This window comes from Schistocerca piceifrons, chromosome X, assembly GCF_021461385.2.
Source record: "Schistocerca piceifrons isolate TAMUIC-IGC-003096 chromosome X, iqSchPice1.1, whole genome shotgun sequence".
NCBI lineage: Eukaryota > Metazoa > Arthropoda > Insecta > Orthoptera > Acrididae > Schistocerca > Schistocerca piceifrons.
The window spans coordinates 572,259,379-572,270,204 of NC_060149.1; positions in this window are offsets into that span (position 1 = coordinate 572,259,379).

Here is a 10,826-nt window from a genome sequence, read left to right on the forward strand (position 1 = left end):
CCGTTACAACCATGCGGATAAGATGCCTGTCATCTCGACTGCTAGTGACACGAAGGCGCTGGATCCAGCACGGCGTTCCGTATTACCCTCCTGAACCCACCGATTTCATATTCTGCTAACAGTCATTGGATCTCGACCTATGCGAGCAGCAATATCGCGATACAATAAACCGCAATCGCGATAGGCTACAATCCGGCCTTTATCAAAGTCGGAAACGTGATGGTACGCATTTCTCCTCCCTACACGAGGCTTCACAACAACGTTTCACCAGGCAACGCCGGTCAACTGCTGTTTGTGTATGAGAAATCGGTTGGAAACTTTCCTCATGTGAGCACGTTGTAGACGTCGCCACCGGCGCCAACCTTGTGTGAATGCTCTGAAAAGCTAATCATGTGCATATCACAGCATCTTCTTCATGTCGGTTAAATTTCACCTCTGTAGCACGTCATCTTCGTGGTGTAGCAATTTTAAAGGCTAGTAGTGTGTAAAACACGTATTGGTGTTGATGGTCCAGCAATTAAATAAAATATAAGTTGAGTAACAGGGAAACAATAGATTCCTACTTCACATAATTAGTTATGAACAACAACATAGCTCGCGAGATGTTCACTTCTAAACGCCTACTATGTCTTCACTGCAGAAGCCATGAAAACCTCACAAGTGCACGAGTAGTCACTAAGAAATATTTCTGTCTCCCGAGACCACGCGCAAACTGCTCCACTCTCTAGGCTGGGCGCAAATTGAGACGCGTATAGCACGTGTGACGTGACACGGCACTACACTGAGACACGCATGTGCCGCACGAGTCGCGCGGGTGCAGCGCATATTGCGACGCCTACATCATAGTTCGCACGCACCGATTGGCGACGCTCTGCGCTGACAGAACCGAAGCGCTCGCAAGCTGTTCCTTCCTCAAACGATTTTACAGAAACTACTCACTGAAAATATTTGATTTTTCCCTTACTTGTAGCGTTATACGTCAGCTTCGTGGCGAAGTGCCCATCACATCGCTAATGACCATTCTTATTGTGATGTACACATTTTAATGAGACACTAAGCAAAACTCAAAAAGTTTGCAACGAAAATAAGGGGTCGCTACGATTTTGCGTTTGGTGCGTATTACACCATATCTTACTGCGTATGAAATTTAGCTAACATGTTGAATTTTTGTTTTGACTTGGGAGGAGGTCTCTATCTGCCTCCGATCTCGAGAAAATTGATCCTATGTAGCGCACTCACTCCCGATCTCACGCCCTCGAGAATGCAATACTCGCAACATCTCTCATATCTCCTAAACCGCTCGAGACATCGAAATGAAAGTTTGGCGAATGATAGCACAGAAGGAAGGGAGTGTTTTGCTAATTCTTAAACACACGGAACTTTATTATCTATGGCGATATATCAGTATTTATACTTCCGTATTTATTTATTTCATTCCAGTGACCGTAATTTTTTGAGTTCTCGACAGCTAGCGAAACAAGTGCTTCCTAGTATGAAAATAAACATGAAATTTCTTCTTTAGTGTTACTGCAAACCGACACTATGAGGTTTTTCGTAAGCTATTGACCTCTGTGATTGCCAATTACTAGTTTAATGAGGCACTCCGTTTCGGAATTCTGTCTCAATAGCTGCTGTGAGGTGAGTTTGGTAAATTACATTGTGACAAATGAAGTACAATTAAACCAGTCACCAAGAGAAGTGTGGCCGTTACTCACAAACGGTAATGCTTCTTCGAATGAGGAAAGGTTAACAACTCACACAAAAATAGCTTGTCAATTCTGTTGGAATTTTGGTGGAATCCCCGTAACCCATCGTATTTTTTACACTGAGCAATTGGAATGGAAACTTACCAAAGGATTTTATTCCTTCTCTTGATCTGAGCAGTATTAAAATAATGACGAGCGTTCCCTCAGGCGGAATGATAGGCACATGCCAGATACTGGTTACTCACCTACGGCTTGCCAAACTGACAATGAGTGATCGCGAATAAAATAGTTGTTATTGAGAAAAATAAACGACTGATTTGTCGTACAACACAATGGTCAGCGTATTGTCAGCAGCGGAGGATAATGCGCGCGACGAGAATGCACAAGCTAGCCATGTGTGCCTTGTGAGCTGGAGATCGAAAAACATTGACATTAAAGTAGATCTGCTTTTGTCAGCAGTACATTTCAACAAATTAAATATATCTTATCATCACACTCTTCTAGGATATTCCTATTTTCGTCATAATACCGACCATTTTCTTCATTTGTGTAGCCTGTTGTATAATTAGTTTATTAATGCTGATAATGTGCATGCAACAACTGAAATGCTTTTTCTCATCACGGTGAACCAATTAAAACACTGTTATTTGTGACTGCTTTACGACTGTTTCTAGCTTGCAGTGGAAATGTGATGTTTACATGCATGCATTACAGTCTGTCGTATTACATTATTAGATCCGTATCCAAGTACTCGCAGTGAGACTTCTATACTTCACATCTTGGACGCTTTTTACCGGAATCACGAAGGGATCACACCTGTGGAGATTATCCCTTCCTAAATTTTTGTAACAGATCGTACAGATACGCCAGCATACTAGGCAGCGAGGAGATAACCTTGTTTTACTTTCGTGCCTTGCTTCTTAATCACATGATTTTATTATATTCCCTGCTTCCTTATTCACTCTACCCTCGGTCCCTTCTTGCGATCTGAGAACACCGCAGAGGCATATGATACAATTCCAGCGGCCAATGGCACATCACTTACTGAAGTATGCATCTTTCCTGGCAGAAAAGAAACAAAACAAAACTATACATATATGAATAACAGAAAAGTATCATGTGCTAACAAAGAAAGCTAGAGCGTTTAAATCGCGACAAACTAAATACTACACAAAGGCAATAAAACTTAGTACACAGTAAGGCAAAATTTATCGTATGGGCAATACTACCACTGCTCATATGCGCCATTCCGATGTGATCATATGGCCGGGCTACTTTTCCGCTCCCCGCCTCAAATTTCCCACGGTGCTAGCGAGGCACGCGCGACGCGAGTAACTGTGTCACAACTACAACGCCGCGCGACCTGGCGCACGCGCGTGTCGCGTCCCAGTCGCGTCGCGTCGCGTCGCGGCCCTATTTGAACCTGTGATGATTCAAAAACGCGCGCTGCGCTGCGTCGCGCCGCACGCGCTATACGCGTCTCAATTTGCGCCTAGCCTAGCCTAAGGGCGCAAATTGAGACGCGTATAGCACGTGTGGCGCGACGCAGCGCAGCGCGCGTTTTTGTAACTTCACTGATTCAAATGGGACCGCGCAAATTGCTACGCGACGCGACTGGGACGCGACACACGCCTGCGCCAGGTCGCGCGGCGTTGTGGTTGAGCCATAGTTTCTCGCGCCGCGCGTCGCGCGTGCCTCGCTAGCACCGTGGGAAATTTGAGGCGTGGAGCGGAAAAGTAGCTCGGCCATATGCTCACTTCGGAACGGCGCATATGAGCAGTGGTAGCATTGCCCATACGATAAATTTTGCCTTACTGTATACTAAATTTTATTGCCTTTGGGTAGTGTTTCGTTTTTCGCCATTTAAGCAAATGGTTCAAATGGCTCTGAGCACTATGGGACTCAACTGCTGAGGTCATTAGTCCCCTAGAACTTAGAACTAGTTAAACCTAACTAACCTAAGGACATCACACACATCCATGCCCGAGGCAGGATTCGAACCTGCGACCGTAGCGGTCTCGCGGTTCCAGACTGCAGCGCCAGAACCGCGCGGCCACTTCGGCCGGCTCGCCATTTAAGCGCTCCAGCATTCTTTGTTATTACATTATACTTTTCTGTTATTTATATCTGTATAGTTTTATTTTGTTTTTCATCTGCCAAGAAAAATGCATACTTCAGTACTTGATGAGCCATTGGTCGCTGGAATTGTATCATATGCCTCCGCGATGTTTTCAGATCGCAAGAAGGGACAGAGGGTAGTGAATAAGGAACTAAGGAATATTATAAAATCATGTGATTAAGAATCAAGGTAGGAAAGTAAAACAAAGTTATCTTCTCGCTGCCTAGTATGCTGGCGTATCTGTACGATCTGTTACAAAAATTTAGAAAGCGATAATCTCCACAGGTGTAATCCCTTCGTGCTCCTGGTAAAAAGCGTCGAAGATCTGAAGTATAGAAGTCTCACTGTGATTTCTCTAATATGGATGTAATAATGTAATAAGACACACTGTACTACATGCATGTGAACATCACATTTCCACTGCAAGCTAGAAACAGTGGAAAAGAAATCAGAAATAACCATGTTTTAATTGGTTCGCCGTGATGAGAAAAAGCATTTTAATTGTTGCATGCATATTATCAGCATTAATAATCTAATTATACAACAGGCTACACAAATCAAGAAAATGGTCGGTATTATTACGAAACTAGGAATATCCTAAAAGAGTGTTATGATTAGATACATTTAATTTGTTGAAATTTACTGCTGACAAAGGAAGATCTACTTTCATGACAATGTTTTTCGAACTCCAACTCACAAGGCACACATGGCTAGCTTGTGCATTCCTGTCGCGCGCATTATCCTCCGCTGCTGACAATACACTGACCATTGTGAAGGAATAAAATCCTTTGTTAAGTTTCCATTCCAGACGCTCGTTGTTAAAAATACGGTGGGTACGGGGATTGCACCAAAATTCCAACAGAATTGATAATCTATTTTTGCGTGCGTTGGTAACTTTTCTCATTCAAAGAAGCATCACCGTTTGTGAAAAACGGCCACATTTCTCTTGGTGACTGGTTTAATTGTACTTGCTTTATCACAGTGTAATTTGCCAAACTCATCTCACAGCAGCTATTGCGACAGAATTCCGAAACGGAGTGCCTCATTGAACAAGTAATTGGCAATCACAGAGCTCAACAGCTTACGAAAAACCTCATAGTGTCGTTTTGCAGTAACATAAAAGAAGAAAATGATTCAAATGGCTCTGAGCACTATGGGACTTAACATCTGAGGTCATCAATCCCCTAGAACTTAGAACTACTTAAACCTAACTAACCTAAGGACATCACACACATCCATGCCCGAGGCAGGATTCGCACCTGCGACCGCAGCGGTCGCGCGGTTCCAGACTGAAGCGCCTAGAACCGCTCAGCCACAACGGCCGTCCATAAAAGAAGAAATTTCACGTTTATTTTCATACTAGGAAGCTCTTGGTTCGGTAGCTGTCGATAACTCTTAAAAAATTACAGTCACTGGAGTAAAATAAATAAAAAGGGAAGTATAAATACTGGTATATCGCCATAGATAAGAAAGTTCCATGTGTTTAAGAATTGGCGAAACACTCTCCTCCTTGTGTGCTGTCACTCGCCAAACTTTCGTTTCGATGTCTCGAGCGGTTTAGGAGATATGAGAGATGTTGCGAGTATTTCATTCTCGCGAGCGTGAGATCGGAAGTGAGCGCGGTACATGGTATCCATTTTCTCGAGATCGGAGGCAGATAGAGACCTCCTCCCTAGTCTAAACAAAAATTCAACATGTTAGCTAAATTTCATACGCAGCAACATATGGTATAATACGCACCAAACGCAAAATCATAGCGACCCCTAATTTTCGTTGCAAACTTTTTGAGTTTGGCGAGGTGTCTTACGAAAATGTGTACATCACAATAAGAATGGTCATTAGCGAGATGATGGGCACTTGACCACGAAGCTGACATGTAACGCTACAAGTAAGGCAAAAATCTAATATTTTCAGTGAATAGTTTCTGTAAAATCGTTTGAGAAAGACAACAGGTTGCGCGCGCTTCGGTTCTGTCAGCGCAGAACGTCGCCAGTCGGCACGTGCGAAGTATGGTGTACACGTCGCAATATGCGCTGCACCCGCGCGACCGGTGCGGCACGTGCGTGTCGCGCTGTAGTGTCGCGTCACGTTACACGTGCTATACGCGTCGCAATTTGCGCCTAGCCCGTCTTTCCAGCGGCCGTGCGTCCGTCGCGCCATACTGTCCAGTACTCTTTCTCGTGTCTTCTGCCACAATGTCCTGAACTCCCCTGTTCTCTCTCAAAACGATCCTCCTCCTCCCCCTCCATACAGTTTCTCCTAATGTCCTTTTTGGAATGATCGCTGTGATTGGCTAGAGTGCTCCCGCCCTGTCTCCAAGACAACGCACACTCACAAACACAACGAAACACATTCTAAATACTGGATTTACATTTAAATAACTTGAAATTAAATAAATATTCCTACGGCTGGACCATAAACACGGTCTAACACACGTTATTAAATACATAAACAAATTAAATAAACATATATCAAAGGAATAGAACAGATGTAAACACAGACATGATGAATAAATATATTTATAAGCATGCTGCTACCATTTTTTCGTGTAACTGTGGAGTACTTATGGCCTGACGCGATCGATAGTAATCGGCCACTTTGACCTCCAATAACTCATGTACTATTCAAGTTACATGTGTGTAATTTATAAAAATGTAGGTTTGCGCTAATAGCTTTCTAAAGACACGTCGATCGACAGAATCGGAGTGAGTGTTTGGATTTTGGAAATTCGATGCTGGGTGTTACTTGTATAATTTATCATCAGATACTAAACTTTAAACTAATAAAGATATTGAAAATCTGATTACACCGTCAGAATCGTAGTGCAAATAATGGTAATGTACATGTTTCTTTCTGAGGTATCATGATTGATCTTGCTACTCTTAATTTCTATAGGAACTGTGAAATGTTTGCCATTAAGGTTTCACAAAGTCAGCCATCTTTGGCACTCCCGGCATGTCTCCTTCATCGACACAGCATCACCATGGAATTCCCAGCCACGTGGTCGGCCTGGACCCCGGTTAACGTTCAGAACCACGCTGCCGCCGACGAGCCACGGACTGCCGAGAGGCCCCAGCGCTGCCACGCCAACTCCGAACTTAGAATATTGTCAGAGGGGCCACAACTCGCCCGTTGCCTCACAATGTCATATTTTTATTAAAAATAAATGAACAGGCTTAAGTGAAAACAATTTAAAAACTTATGTTATTCGAAGACAGATGGTAAACTAAAATTCCATTGTAGTACCGATAGGAGGGTCACACAGGGAGAAAAATTATAGTATCTTTAGTTCAAATTTTTATGTCATGCAATTCCACCAGCGATAACAGCGTAATAAGCAATTAATATGTCGACGACGGTAGATTTGATGCACTAAAGGATCAAATACAATCATGATCTGCACAACATTTTTACATCGCCTCAAGCATCTGTTAAAGAAATTGCACTGCATTGTGCAAGCTAACAGCCTCAAAGATGTTCAGGCTCACATGCGGTTTCCCTTCATCGAAATGTCTTGGCTCAAACTCGTCTAGGGGTTGAACCACACGTGTCGCATTACACGCCCTAAATTAGACACTTGTGACCCTTTTGTTAAATAACCTGGCTGACGGCAAGTTTGCGAAATAGTAAGTTAATAGAACACATAATAACAGTAATAATAATATCGGGAACTAAATTAACGACCCATAAATGATGTAGGCCACATAGTAGCGATTTGGATAGAATAACGTTTATTCAGAAATAAAACTAATGGCGAAAGTGGTCGTATTTAGAGCTTCTGTTTCATATCCATTTGACACAGTTCGATCATTCACAATCTCATCGCGAAACACAAGTCCAACACTCCACACGAAAAGTTAGAGGTCACACCAGGCGCGCAGCTGCTCACCGCTCAGATATTAGGTCCCGCGATACCACACAACGCGAAATTTTCTAAGTCGTTTCACTTCCTAGTTGCCTGAAGACCGGCTGTCCGCTTTCGTGTCTCAATCCGAACAGTACCCTTTGGTGTCTCCAGCCGAACTGTCTGCTTTCGCGTCCGCACCAGCACTCTCTCTGCCCGTCCCCGGCCGCGTTTCCCGCGCGCCGAATATCCTCGCTCAACTGACTAGAGCAATTCCCTTTCCTCAAGCTGTCCATCTGATTGGCTACAGCTTATTCTACGTTATTTCAAATTTTTACATGTTTAAATAATCAAAGCTTGACTACTTTCACGTTCCAAATAAAGTAACAATACTACCCATTACATAATAAACGTTAAATTCTTTTACGTAAAACCAATAAAATTTCCTTTTTAGCTTTGAATGCCACGGCCAGTAGTCTTGCACCAATGTGCTTTCTGATAAATGAATAAAGAACAAAAGTAACTATTATGCACTAAACCTCGCAACAAATGTTCTATTACCTAATGATTCAGTAACGTGTCATGCTGTCATTGTTCAATGTGTTTTGTGTGGAGGAAATGATGATCTGATCCTTAACTAAAAATACCGATAATTTAAATTTACTATATCTTTTAAACAAATAAAGTCACAGAGTTGATATTTACAACGTTTGTCATTTTAATGATTCTCTTCTATATGAAATATCGATCGTAAAGATCGACCAAAGCGTTCAGACTTTAGCATTCAGGTCTTTGTTACAAAACTTGTTAATTTGACTTTAATAGTAAATCCTAAACTACTATAGATATGATCAATATTCAAGTTTTCTTAGGATCACCATGAAAATTTATGAAGGATGACATATAAAAATTACTGTGCCTTGATTCCCTGCAATACTACTGAATTAAATAGTTTTCATAAATGTTTCCCTTTATGTCCATTCTTAGGTCTGCCACATTTAACACTGCTACGTCTCCTAGGCCACAAAATAGTTCTACTGGGTTTCCTTATGACGTAGGTTCTCCTATGCCTCACACGCACACTACAGCGCTTAGGCCTCAACAGATAATAGACGGCTGTGATTGTCCCCATTTCGTGGTGAATCTGTGCCCATTGTGGCACGCGGTCCTGGACGACAGACTTGGTTTCACAATTCCTGTAGGCTGACTCTTTCGGCCATATATTTAAATGAGAGTGCAGTGCTTGTTAACTCACAACTAGAAGGCCTTTTTAGTATTAAGATACAGGGAATATCTCAGCTGTAGTTATGAGATAACAGATATCTGCATCCAGTTAAAAATGTCATTGATGAATTACTACGTAGTGACTCTGAATTTCTTTCTCTGACAGAGAAAGATTCGCCCCGTTTGCACTGACTTTTTAACGTATTCCTTAGAAGAGATCCTCCAATAACGCAAGTGAATTAGAGAACAATGTTACGTATGCAAAATGAATCTGATGTTGTAAAGGAAACAAGCTTGGTGGAAGTAGTCAGGGTATTTAAGAGACGAAATGCGACCAGGCCAGCCGCTTGCCCTTTAAACACAACTTCCTCGAATTTCACTTGCAGCGTCTGCAGCTCGTTTCTATGCAAAATATACCGGAAACCGGCTTACGTAATGGAACAATATATAAACGGAGCTAAGCGAAAGAAAAGAATTTCCATTGCGACTTGTACCAAATTACGTGGAGAGTGTCACCGTAGCGCACGCCACTGCATACTCATAGCGCATTACTCGTTTTGAGACTTAAATAACGAGCGGCTACTCATAGCCTGCTGCTGTTTTAGTACTGCGTTGCAGTAAATTGTCAATTACTTAAATCTTGTACAATGGCAGAGCCAGTTGTCCTCGTAAATTTGAAGTAGAATTGGACATTCTCAAAATAGTGGTAATAATTTACATGTATGCTATTACGTAAAAGATAAAACGCTACTTATGGAGAAACGTGAGAGCAGGATGGTAAAATGTTAAAGAATACAAATGATAACGACAATATGATAATAATAATAACAGTGTAACAGCTCGTTTGCAGTGAACGGGTAGTTGGAGAAGCACAATTACAGTGGATGATGATCACAAGAAAAGTAATTGTTGTAGGTAGGGTTGGGACCATTCTGGTTTGCTGCATTGTCATTCATGGTAGTTAGGAAAATTTCTATACATTTAGGTGTCATTGCCTACAGAAGTTTGTTACAGGTTCTTCAGCCGGTGGCTCTTTGATCGATAAGCCGAAATTTCGACAGAATGAAAGGCTGCCATTTTCAAATAATTACACCAATCACCGTTGTGGAATGTCGGAATGAAAGCCACTTGTGCAGACGATACGTGAGATCATCAGTCCCAAAACAATGAGACGAATAACTCGAAACAGCTATGTCCAGGCCATCTTTCAAGAAGTGGGAGCAAAAGTATCATTGATTAGATTCCTGTAATAGTTGCTAGTCACTATTATATAGATAATATTTAACGACTGTAATGTTACGATAGATCTTCGTCATCAGATTAAATATTAATTGTGATTCTTGAGTTTCTCCCGGCGTATTTGATAATCAAAATATCCACGGGTATGCTGCCGGTCTATAGTGTCCAACGGGCACAATATTTCGGCGATCAAACATGTCGCCATCATCAGGTGAACTGACGGACTGATCTCCTGTGAGCGTGCCGGCACGGAGATCCGTACGCTATGGCTGCTCAGAGGGAACTGGGTTCGGTCGCGGCGGCGTCCGATTTAAATACCCTCCGCCCGCGGCGCGCTCCCACCCCCAAGTTCACTCCGGTCGCAGAAATTGTTAGTGCTGTTGAGCAGGTTGCAGCTCGACTTCCGCCAGAATCAGCCGAGGAAATACGTCATGAAACTTGTCGTGCGTTGACGAAATCCAAGCCGATTAAGTCAAATATCAGCAGTAAAGAGAGGGTGGCCATTCGTGATCTGAGGGAGCGCTCTGAAATTGTTGTCTTACCGGCTGACAAAGGCAATGCTACAGTTGTTGTCTCCCATAAGGACTACACTGATAAGATGCAGAGCCTGCTAAATGACGATTCCTACCGGAAGATCAGCGTTGACCCTACAAAGAAGGTGGAGAACAAGACGAGGGCGCTTCTCAAGGACGCA